Here is an 11,310-nt window from a genome sequence, read left to right as displayed (position 1 = left end):
GTTTCGGTAAGAGTTTTGATTAATTTAAGAGTTTTGATTAATTTTGAAGTCCATTATTAGAGAGTTTTGAAAACGGCTAGGTTATTATTGCATTCACAGAACTTGGATCACAGTTTTGTTATAATCATGTCTACCTGAAATCTATGTGAAATTTTTATCATAACTTTCAAAAAAATCTTTCTGCGACAAGATTAACGTTAATCTTGGAGCCGAATATGGTGCGTCTGGATAGGTCGTCATCTCTACTTTCAAGGTGAAAGGCGAGTTCACGACGGAGATTCATCCATCCATACTGTCTGCTTGCGTAATTGTAGCGGTCTGTCAGAGCCAACGCCAATTGAGAGTTAAAAACTTTTAAAGGTCCGTTCTAGCGAACACTTTTCCCAAGAGTTCACCAGTCGAGTCCTCTGCAGGTACACCTGCAATTTGCTTTTTGCAGTTGCAAGGTCAGTTTGAATTGAATTTGTGTGTCTTAACTAGATGCCGGTCTGATACGTGGGTTTCCTTGTCTCTTTTGCCTTATGGTTTGACTAGAGGCCGAACACAGATTAGTCCCTCGGTCTCGTCGATTCACCCCCGTGGGCTTCTCCCTGTTTATTGGCCTGAACTGCATTCCGGCCATTCATGGCTGTGGCCGGCGGTCAGATTGATGGTAATGATGGTATGATCAGTTTCGGTGTGTTTTTAGCGCGGCTCGATTGATCCAAGGAATCTATGTTCCACCATTCTGAAAACTGCAGCTAATATCAGGGGAATTTATCGGGATAAAACCGGTGGTGAAACTGCCAGTTTTTTACATTATGATTCGGAGGAGAAGATCCCGATTGATAAACGCTGCATTTGCCTGCAGCTTATTCTTCCTGGTGATTATGCTCATGTCGAGTTTTTGTATCGTCTCCGGTACGCGGGCAGCTTCAGGTTTTTTCAAGAACGATAAGCCTCCAGGGTCGAAGTTTAAGGGCAAAGATTGCCCGCAGAGCAAGAAAATACCCCACTGTTCCAATCTTTCACCGGATAATAAGTTCGAAGGCGACAAACGTCTAACTCCAACCGGCCCGAATCCGTTGCATAACAGATAGTGGAGTTCGAAATATCGTAAACGCAGGTTGGTTAAATGCCAATACAGGTGGAAATTTTCAAGCTATCCTCCAAATTTTGCTCATTAGGTTTCGAAGATTATAAGTCTGGTATAGATTGAGTTTAAGGCACTCCCAAATCTCTGGTTGAGAATCTGCAAAGCTATAAAGGAGTGGGTGTTATGCTTGTTTGCTCGGCTTACCTTTTTCTTTTTCGGCTTTCCCTTCTTTTATAGTCTTGATGTGTTAAACAATAGTTCAACACATTTGCCTTGTAATTTCTTGGAAATTATAGCTTCTAATTGTATAAAATCTCCTCTCTGCTTCATGTACCAGCGATTTCGATTCAGCCTCGGCAAAATAGTCAGAATTCAACTCAAGTGTAAAATAGAGGAGATTGTTCTGTCTGTATCTCAGTTGGGTTGGTTCTTCAAAGTAATCATGTCCGGCTTTTATACTTTTTTTTAATGTATTAGCAAAATAGGGATCTAAACTTTATTGTCTGCAAAGTTCTGTTGGGTGTAATGATCATTGGAGCAATGTCTCATTTTTTTTGCTTTCGGGCAGTTGCTTCCATGATCGACCAACAGATAGAAAATGTATCTGTGTGGGAGAAGGAGAAAACCTGTGTTACTGATCCTCGAGGGGTCACTATTGGGACCAACAATGCAAGTTGAACTTTAGTATGGATCTGTGATTGCTTGAACTATATGGTTCGTTGCCTGTACTGTACTGTTTCACTATCTAAATACTTTGTTTGATTTCTTTGTGTGTAATTGCAATATCAATCCCTAGCAGGATTATGATGGAAATAAAAATTGAGAGAATGATGTTTTGATTGAAATAAAAATGGATAGAATGATGTTTGTAACTGATAAGTAATGGCTCTGTGATTTTGTTCCTGGTATGAGAAAAATAATGTTTGCTAAATACTGGATATTTCATGAAATCGCTGGTTTGTATGGGCAAGGTTTATTTCGTTGCCAGCTAAATATTTACAAATGTAAGAACCTGTTACTTTGTTTAGCGGAAAACAATTCATTATATTGATCTGAATGGAGGAAAGTTTCTGAATCTATGAGTTATACTTAAGATGGGTAAACATTTATTGCTGGCAGGGAGGCAAGGTGATCTTCAATACTTCATGTGTACCAACAAAACAACCCCAAAAAATGCTAATGTTGAATTTAATTATTTAAATGGCAGCTAAGCTGCCGAGTTCTTCCAAAAAAATTTATTTAAACTTTTTAAGTTGTCCATAAATCCTATCCGATTTTGAAACTACCTAAATGAAAAATTACTGTGCTAATATTGGTTCATCAGCAATTGCACTATTTCTATTTCTGGTACCAGTGCCTAGTGTATTTTGCATTCTTTAACAGCTTCAATGGGCTGAAGATAAAGATATAAGCAAGTTCTGCTTCACCCTTTTACAAATATGTGATTTATTGATTAAAATTTATTGCAATGTTTATAAAATCTTTTTAACATAATTGTATTTTGATGGAGTCGATAGTCCTGAGGAGATAAAAAAATTTCCAGTCATATTAAAATTTGTCAGCATCTTTTCCTTGTACTGCACATAAAACCCAGGCTTCATAATTTTAACGATTCCATCATAATTATGCTTGAAAATTCACAGTAGAAGGAACGTCTTCTGTATTTTTTCTAAACAATTGCCTAATGGGTATAAAAAAAAATTGCTATTCAAAGGTAAAAAAAGACTGCAACTCTAAATGAACTACCAACTACACTGCAGGTTTCTGTGCCTATGTTGAACTTTTAGAAGTCGCTCATGTATGTGCGGTGGCATTTATAAGTAGCAATACAATCAAATTTCATAACCAAATCCATTAAGGAATCACTGCAAAAATGAAAAAGTTCACCATAAACCTTATTGGAAGAAGAAAGCTGCCCAACAACCATCATGGGGTGGATGGCTTCCTAAACAGTGTACAGATTTATGTTTTATGTGGTATCTTCTGCTCTAAGGTTTGTTATGGACATTCCGTTATACTGTTGCAAAAGTTTACAAATTTTCATCATTTTTTCGTTTTCAGGCTCGGGGTTTCCAGTTGTTTCAAGACCTAATTTATGCTTTATCTACTCACTTCCAGATTCATTGAGTACGTAGGGATTATAGTGTCACGAAACTATATTTAAAACTTATTTTTTCATGTTCGTTATCTTAGAGTAAAACCACTGACTTCTCATCCATTCAGCTTGAAATTCATCTTTCTGAAGTCAGAGATCAATTATAAACACAAGCCCTCGGAGAGGGAGAAAACTTTGAACATATGCATTCTCAGATGGAAAGGGGATCAGCATTCAAGCAAATAAAATCGTACCTTTTCAATAGACTTTATCTTACTTGACCATTGGAGTTCGATACCGTTCACATATTTTTTAGAGTTTCCCATAGGAATCCGGTTATGCCTCTACTTTGGATTGTGCAATGGATGTATGTGGAAAATTTACATATTTAGGATGAGGGGAAATTACATGGTTAGCATTATTGATTTAGGTTTATATACAGGGTCAGAGTTGGATAATTAGTTATGTTATAATAATTTAATAGTAATTTGAGGGTAATTATATTGATTATTTTTTGTAAAGTTTTTTTTTTTTTTTTTTAATTATGAAATTTAAAATTTAAATATGTTTAGATTAAAATTAAAAATAAAGAAAAATATTTCATAATGAAAAAAAATTATAACTCCAAGACAAGAGCCATTGACACAGGAAGAATCAATCTATACAGGAGAAACAACCTCGAAATTCTGAGGAATAGCCTCGGAATGCAGCATCCCCAGTAAGGAAGACTGATGCACAGAGTCCCAGAGGTCTTGGCTTCGGCTCCTATATAGTCTACCCTGAAGAAGCGTGACAGGCCTCCCCACTGACCTCCTCCCCCGCCACCTGAGCGTGCCATGACGGCCTCCGGAGACTCCAATACCTCGGGTAAGAGCATCCCTCTCACTTTTTCCTCTCTTTGCTGCACAAATATTCATGATATCTTATCATCTGGTCTTTCTTTGGGTATGGGTTCGGCTACTTCCTCTGCCTCTGCTCAGATTATTTGCGACTTTGCTCCCTCACATCCTATCATTTCACCCACACCTCCCTCTCTGTCGATTCCCCCCCCCCCCTTCCTCCACCTACATCCTCCCTACTTGCCCCTCCAGCACCTAGGTATTTGACCCGCTCAAAAGCCAAGAGATAGGCTTTGGACCATGTCGGCCTCGACATCATCCCCTCCCCCGCCTCCCGCATAAACTCCATCGAGGTCGACCCTCCTCTCTCACTATTGCACAATCTCAGGCGGGAGATGAAATCGCATCGGGTAAATAGTACAATATTCTTGGGGTCCTTAGAGCTAGAGAAACCCCCTCTGAACCCCTGCCATGAAGTTTTTCTCCTTCAATTGTTGAGGGCTTGCTAGGCCTGATAAAAAACTAGCACTCTGACGGTTAGTCAATATTGACTCGCTTGACCTCATCTTTTTACAAGAGACACTCGGCCCTGCTGCAGACATTACACTGTCCCTTGAGCATATGTTACCTGGGTGGAAATTTACTGGTCTGGATGCACATGGGAGATCTGGGGGTATAGCCTTGGGATACAACTCCCGTTCTATCAAATTGCTCAATTGTTGGGGAGGGGCCAGACATATTGGAGCCGATATTCATTCTGCAGACCTGGGCATGATATTTAGAATATACAACATATATGGGCCGTGTCAAAATAGACCCGATTTTTGGGAATATCTCCTGGGTTCAGATTTATTTTCTGTTGATCATCTAATACTTGGAGGGGATCTAAATTTCTCCATTGGCCACTCAGAGTCCTAGGGCCATCAAGCACAGAGAAATTCTCTCTCAGACTACTTCTCTACCATTCTGGATTATCATCATCTGATTGACATCCCTTCAGCCAATATTCAAGACACCTGGAGAAATAATCGGATTGGGGAAAATGGTTTAGCACGTAGACTGGACCGATTCTTAGTTAAAGAGAATGTACTTGATTTGGGGTTTTGCATCAAACAATGGGTCGGATCAGAGGGGATCTCTGACCACCTCCCCATCTACATAGAAATCAAAGGAGGCAGAGCAAAGCCCAAGGGACCATATAAATTCTGCTCAGCCCGGCTCAGGGAAGCCTCTTATGTCAGCATGGTTACATATTACTGGAAAGAAAATCCACCTGGGGCAGGGGGAAATTTCACTAATGGCTTTATACACAACCTTACAATGTTGAAGAAAATGTCCAAGCAATGGGCACACAACAAGAGGACTCAGGATGATCTCTCTCTGAGACAAATTGAATCCAAGCTGTCTGAATTTGAAAATGTATAGGGTGGATTGTACAGTACATCTGAACATTAGGAGAGGAATACATCCATATACACTTCTAGAGGGAAAATCCTTAAAGACCATGAAGAAGTCTGGAGGCTGAGAAGTAAGGCGATTTGGATGTGAGATGGGGACACTAATACCAAATTCTATCATAAGTTCGCCAATGGTAGGAAGGCGATAAATACTATTTGGCAGCTATAGAATGAAGAGGGACAAGTTGCAAACACTTTTCCGCAGCTAGCCTCTCTAGCTACCTCTCATTTCAAAAGAGCATACAAGGCCCCCTCGGAAGCAAATATGGCCGACATCATTAGAGTTGCTCAACAATTCCCACGGTTTGTGGAGCAAGAAGAGGGAAGAGAACTGATAAAAGAGGTTAACCTGGAAGAGCTAGAGGCCACATTAAAATGGTTTAGAAAAGACAAAATCCCTAGACCTGATGGTTGGACTATTGAGTTCTACCTAGCTTTTTGACATCATTGGTGCAGATTTGTTGCATGTTATTGAGGACTCCAAAACCAGTGGACATATTGCGGCATCCATCACCTCTACCTTCATCGCGCTTATTCCTAAATCCAATAATCCGACCTCTTTTGACGAGTATCGCCCTATCTCTTTATGCAACTGCATATACAATACTATTGCTAAAATAATTGCCAATCAGATGCAGCCCATTCTTTCCAATCACATCTCCCCATAACAATTTTCCTTCCTCCAAGACAGATAGATTCATGTGGCTGTTGGCACTACACAGGAAGTGTTACACACTCTACACACCAAGAAATGCAAAGGTATGATCTTGAAAGTAGATTTATCTAAGGATTTTGATAGAGTAAATTGGTTATACATTAGAATGCTTTTAATCCATCTGGGGTTTCCCTTCATTTACATCAAATGGATCATGAGTTGTATCACTAACATTCCATTCAGTGTCCTAGTCAATGGAAGTGCATCCCCTTTTTTTCTCTCGGAAAGAGGATTAAGGCAAGGTTTTCCACTTTCACCATTATTTTTCCTCCTTGTCATGGAGGGGCTCAGTAGGACTATAAAGGATGAACACAAAAGAGGCAGGCTATAGGTATCAAGATAACAGATGATTGCATGCTCACACATCTAATTTTTGTGGATGATGTCCTGATATTTCTCAATGGAAGCATTGGTGATCTGACCAATATCTGAGGGCTACTGGTATGCTGATAAATAATAATAAATCAACGCTGACAGTGGCAGCATGCACTCAGCATAAAATACAATTTGCACTTCATCGCTTCAGTTCGCACAACTGGGTCTTGCAGAAGGCTTGAAATATCTGGGGTATAAGTTAAAGCCCTTGGGCTACAAGATAGCAGACTGGACCTGGCTTATAGCTAAGATGGAGAAAAGACTCAACATCTGGTACCTCAAATATCTTTCTCGTGCTGGCCGTCTCACTCTCATTAAGAGTGTATTGGAAGCCACACCTGTTTACTGGATGTCCCTAGCTTGGATTCCCAGAGATATTCTTACCAGGATACAAACTCTTTGCTGCAGATTTTTATGGAAGGGAAGCCAACCGGGCAAGATATTTGCATGGGTCAAATGGGACGCCCTCAATCTACCTAAAAAGTGGGGGGGATGGGGGTTAAAAAAACTTGATGATTTCTCCTCCGCGTTGGCTGCAAAGCTCGGGTGGCATCTGATCACAGCTGATAGCCTTTGGTCGAGAGTGAAAAAATCAAAATACATTGCCCCATTGCAGATCTTGGATTAGATTAGGAGACCTATTAGAAGCACTACTGGGATTTTGACTATTTGGAAGGCAATAATCAAGGCATTGGATCCTAGTAGGGCAGGTCTCACTTGGAGAATCCACTTGGGACACTGGGTGCAAGTTGGAATTGACCCGTGGATCGGGTGTGGAAACACTCACTGACTGCCATTAGATCTCCTACAACATCTACAGGAACATAATGTTACACACATAGCTCATATAGCTAATGGAGAAAACTCCACATTTCTACATTAGGCCTGGAAAACTACTCTTCAATTAAACATACCTCCTCAATGGAACCAGCTCTGGGAGGACTATACTCTAGCACTTTCTGAAGCTCATATCTGCATAACTGATGGAGAAGACGAGATCATTTGGGTCCTCTCAAAATCAGGCAGATTTCCCCCTAAAGATGGATATTTGGTGCTGTCTGATGTGAGGAAACTACAGACCATAGAAGCATGGTGGAAACATCTCTCGTAGCTGAAGGCACCCCCCAGGACTAGGTTGCTCATGTGGTGTATCCTAAAAAATAAGATCCCTACTGGTGATAATCTCCTTAAGCATGCACATTATGGACCACACTGGTGCTACCTTTGCAAATGCAAAAATGAATCTGTTAATCACCTGTTCCTCGAATGCGTGGAAGCTCGTAGGCTGTGGGTATTGGTTATTTCTGTTGTCTCCCCCCCTACAATTGGACTGTTGTATCTATCATTAAGGCCTAGAATATATGGTATACCTTCATCTCCTCCCCCAGGCTGTGTAATCTTCCCTCACTGATTTGTTGGGCCATCTGGATCGCCTGCAATAACCTTATATTCTTGAACTCACCTCCTCGCTAGCTTATCATTGCAGCCAAGGTGCTGGCCGATTTTGCTCTTATCCCAGATGCCCCTCCTCCCCCGAGGCCCATAAGTATCATTCCTGAACATATTGATCACAGCATGCCTTGGGTGTATTTCGAGGGGGCCGCACAGGAGAATGGTTGTGGGGGGGGAGGGGGGGGCATTTTACATATCTCTCCTCATCATTCATACAACATGCTCATGGGATTCAGAAGAGGCACAAATAATTTCACAGAGTTATCAACAGCAAAATACCGTATTCAATTTGCTTTGGAGAAAAATTGTAGAGACTTACAATTATTTGGGGATTCCAAAATTGTTTGTGACTAGTTGAATAGAACCGCTAGATGCTCTACTTACTCATTGAGCTATATTCTGGATGAGACTCTAAGATTGATTTCTTATTTTGACTCTTTTACTTGCAAACACATTTATAGGGAGCAGAACGCAGCTGCTGATTGCCTTTCCAAAGAAGCTGTGCTCTGGGAGCTAGGCATCTGGATGATTCGGGAACTGCTTGATGGAGCACACTATCAATACTACCATCGGCCTTTTATGGACATCATTGCATAAATTTACAGGGCATATGGTTTTTTACTTTTGTATATATTTATCGCCTATTTGACAGTTCAGTTCTTATATATTTTGTGATTATCTCTCAGTATATATTGGATATTGTTACCTCCCTGTGTGGATCAAGGTAACAATCTTTTTTGAACTCTGGTTCTTTTGATGATGACAGTCATGTCATAGATATGATCCGAATATGCATATGCATCTACAAAATGTAATTTCTCTTCATTAATGAAATTACGATTTTTCCTAGGGGAAAAAGAAAAAGAAAAAAATTATAAATTATAATCACAATTTAACCTTCTATATATATATATATAATTAAAAATTGATAATTACAATTTTACTTTATATACATATATATTATAAAAAAAATTAATATATATTTTAAAATAATTTATTTTTTCATATAACTTTAATTAACTTGTAAATCTTCAAAATCTTCCATAAAATTAAGCATACTAGAAATCATCTAAACTCATCACTCAATTACTTCAATTACAATTTCATTATTTTGAATCAATTTAAACTTTAGATTACAGCATACAATAACTGAAATTGTATTTTTTTTGGGTAAGTAGAGAACATTCATTTTAAATGCAGGATATAAGATAAGAACAATTTCATAGATCTTGGTTTAGTTTAGTTTAGTTTTGTTTTTAAATTTTTTTGGGAAGTAAATACTTTTTATTTTATCAAATTAATGATATACATATATGTCTTTAGAAGTTCATTATGGTTTGTCATTGAAAAAACTTTTTGATTGAAATTATGAAATACAATTTATTATGATTATCTATTAAGCCTCTAGGGGCATTTTTTTAATCAAAAAACTATCAAATTTGAATATAAAAATAGAAAAGAATTTATATTCGCAAAACTTCAACCACACTTATCACAATCAATAGAATGAGCTCCTTGTTATTGCTTGAGGGGAAACCAGGATCATGAGGGATGCCCAATTATTTCTCTAAACATTCAAGCCTTTGAGCCATCAATATCATGATATCATGTTCTTGTGCATCTAATTGAGAGTAAGGTGGATGTTCTCCTTGATTTCATTTCTATCAACTAAAACTCTTCCACCAAGAAATTTTAAATGCCAATAAATATCCACATTGTACATATATTGGTTGTAGCAGTCTTAGTATGCACTGCATCTAGAACATGGTTTGTCAACTCTCCCAAAACTTGAGAGTGAGCCTTTTATCAGCTAGCTCCTGCTATGCATCAATAATTTCCTCTTAAATTGATAGGGGGATGAGCTCACAATATCTAGATGCCAAGCTCTGAGCTTGTATTTGAGCCTTGAATGACCACATTCCTAGTAATAAGATTGTATTTGAGCCTTGAATGACCAGATTCCTAGTAATAAGCTACTCCTCTTTGAACCCTTTCTCTCTCACAGGGCATGTTATTCCATGAATGAGAAAGTGGGTCAAGTGTGTTAACAAATTCCTCCATGAACTATGGTCGAATGGTGGTGGATTCCTAGGCAGGGTGACAAATCTTTATGAGCCTTTGAGAGCATAGCTTGGAGTGAGAATTATAGCCAGTCGAGAAACTTGGAGAGTCGTGAATAGAGCAACACGTCAATTAACCACATGACTCCCAGGCGGAGCAAAGGAGAGAGTTTAACTTAGTTGGCTCGTTCGACACAACTCCCTGGAGGAGACTACATCCTCATGAATGGGACTTATGAAATGCATGCTAAGAGAAGAGTCTCAATTGCATGCCAATGCCACCTTGAGTTGTTATCTCTTAGAGGCAGCTTGCTAGGGAGGGCGAGGATAAGATTAGACCTATGAATCCGAAATTTCAACTCCACAGCAACCCAACTAGCTTGGAGCCATCCAAAAGACACAAGGAGAGTGAAGGAAAAAGCATGGTCTAGCCTTCTATGCCTTCATATCCACTAGAAATATACCCCAATTTTAACATATGCACTCCCTTATTGATTAACTTACACAAACCTTCACCTTAATTCATAAACCTTAGATTTAAATGTTTAATTCCTTATTTTTAAAGTATTTTACATAAATATATTTCAAAAAATTCAAATTATTTTAAATAATGTTGACAAAAGTGATTAAATAAGTTAAGTTAATTAATTAATTTATTATATATTTACATTACAATTTAAATTAACTTAATCTTTTATATTAAACTATATTATTATATTTCCTTTTTAGCTTAAATATTTTTATTTCATTTTTTCTTCAAACCATCTTTTATTATAATTATATTTTTTAGATTATTGAAATTATTAATTATAATAAAATAATAAATCTAATATTTTAAATAATTTAATTTGATTTATATAATTATAATTTTTTTATTTATTATTATCCACTTGAGATAGCTTGATTATGACCATGGAAATGAAGTCTCATTGAACTAGAAGTCTTAGGTTCAAAACTTGTACTATCAGTCAATAGGGGTGAGAAATTAGACATAATGAAAATGTGATCCTACCAAGCTTACAAAAAAAATATTCAATAAATTAACATATATAATGGTTATAATAAATTATAATATTTTATTAAGTTTAAATATAATACTTTTTAATATTATTATTATTATGATGTAAAGGGGTGACTCTTTATTTTTCAATAATGAAAAACTAAACTAATCTTTAAAAACTGCATCTTCCATGTTATTTACTTTATTCTTATATATTAAATAACTAATAAAATTCTCGATGG

The 11,310-nt window shown here is 37.7% G+C and overlaps 1 long non-coding RNA gene across 1 annotated transcript; it reads left to right on the top strand.

Moving 5' to 3' along the window:
- The first annotated feature begins 244 nt into the window (after positions 1 to 244).
- Positions 245 to 1,852, top strand: LOC149247233 (uncharacterized). The gene is made up of 2 exons (XR_016265616.1): positions 245 to 1,105; positions 1,413 to 1,852. It is a non-coding gene; the product is annotated as an uncharacterized LOC149247233 (long non-coding RNA).
- The last annotated feature ends 9,458 nt before the right edge of the window (positions 1,853 to 11,310 follow it).

This window comes from Pinus tabuliformis, chromosome 7 (assembly GCF_031772625.1).
Source record: "Pinus tabuliformis cultivar Carrire ecotype Pingquan chromosome 7, CPIR1, whole genome shotgun sequence".
NCBI classification, from domain to species: Eukaryota; Viridiplantae; Streptophyta; class Pinopsida; order Pinales; family Pinaceae; genus Pinus; species Pinus tabuliformis.
Note: the sequence above shows the minus strand (reverse complement) of the source record. Positions and strands in the feature narration are given on the sequence as shown.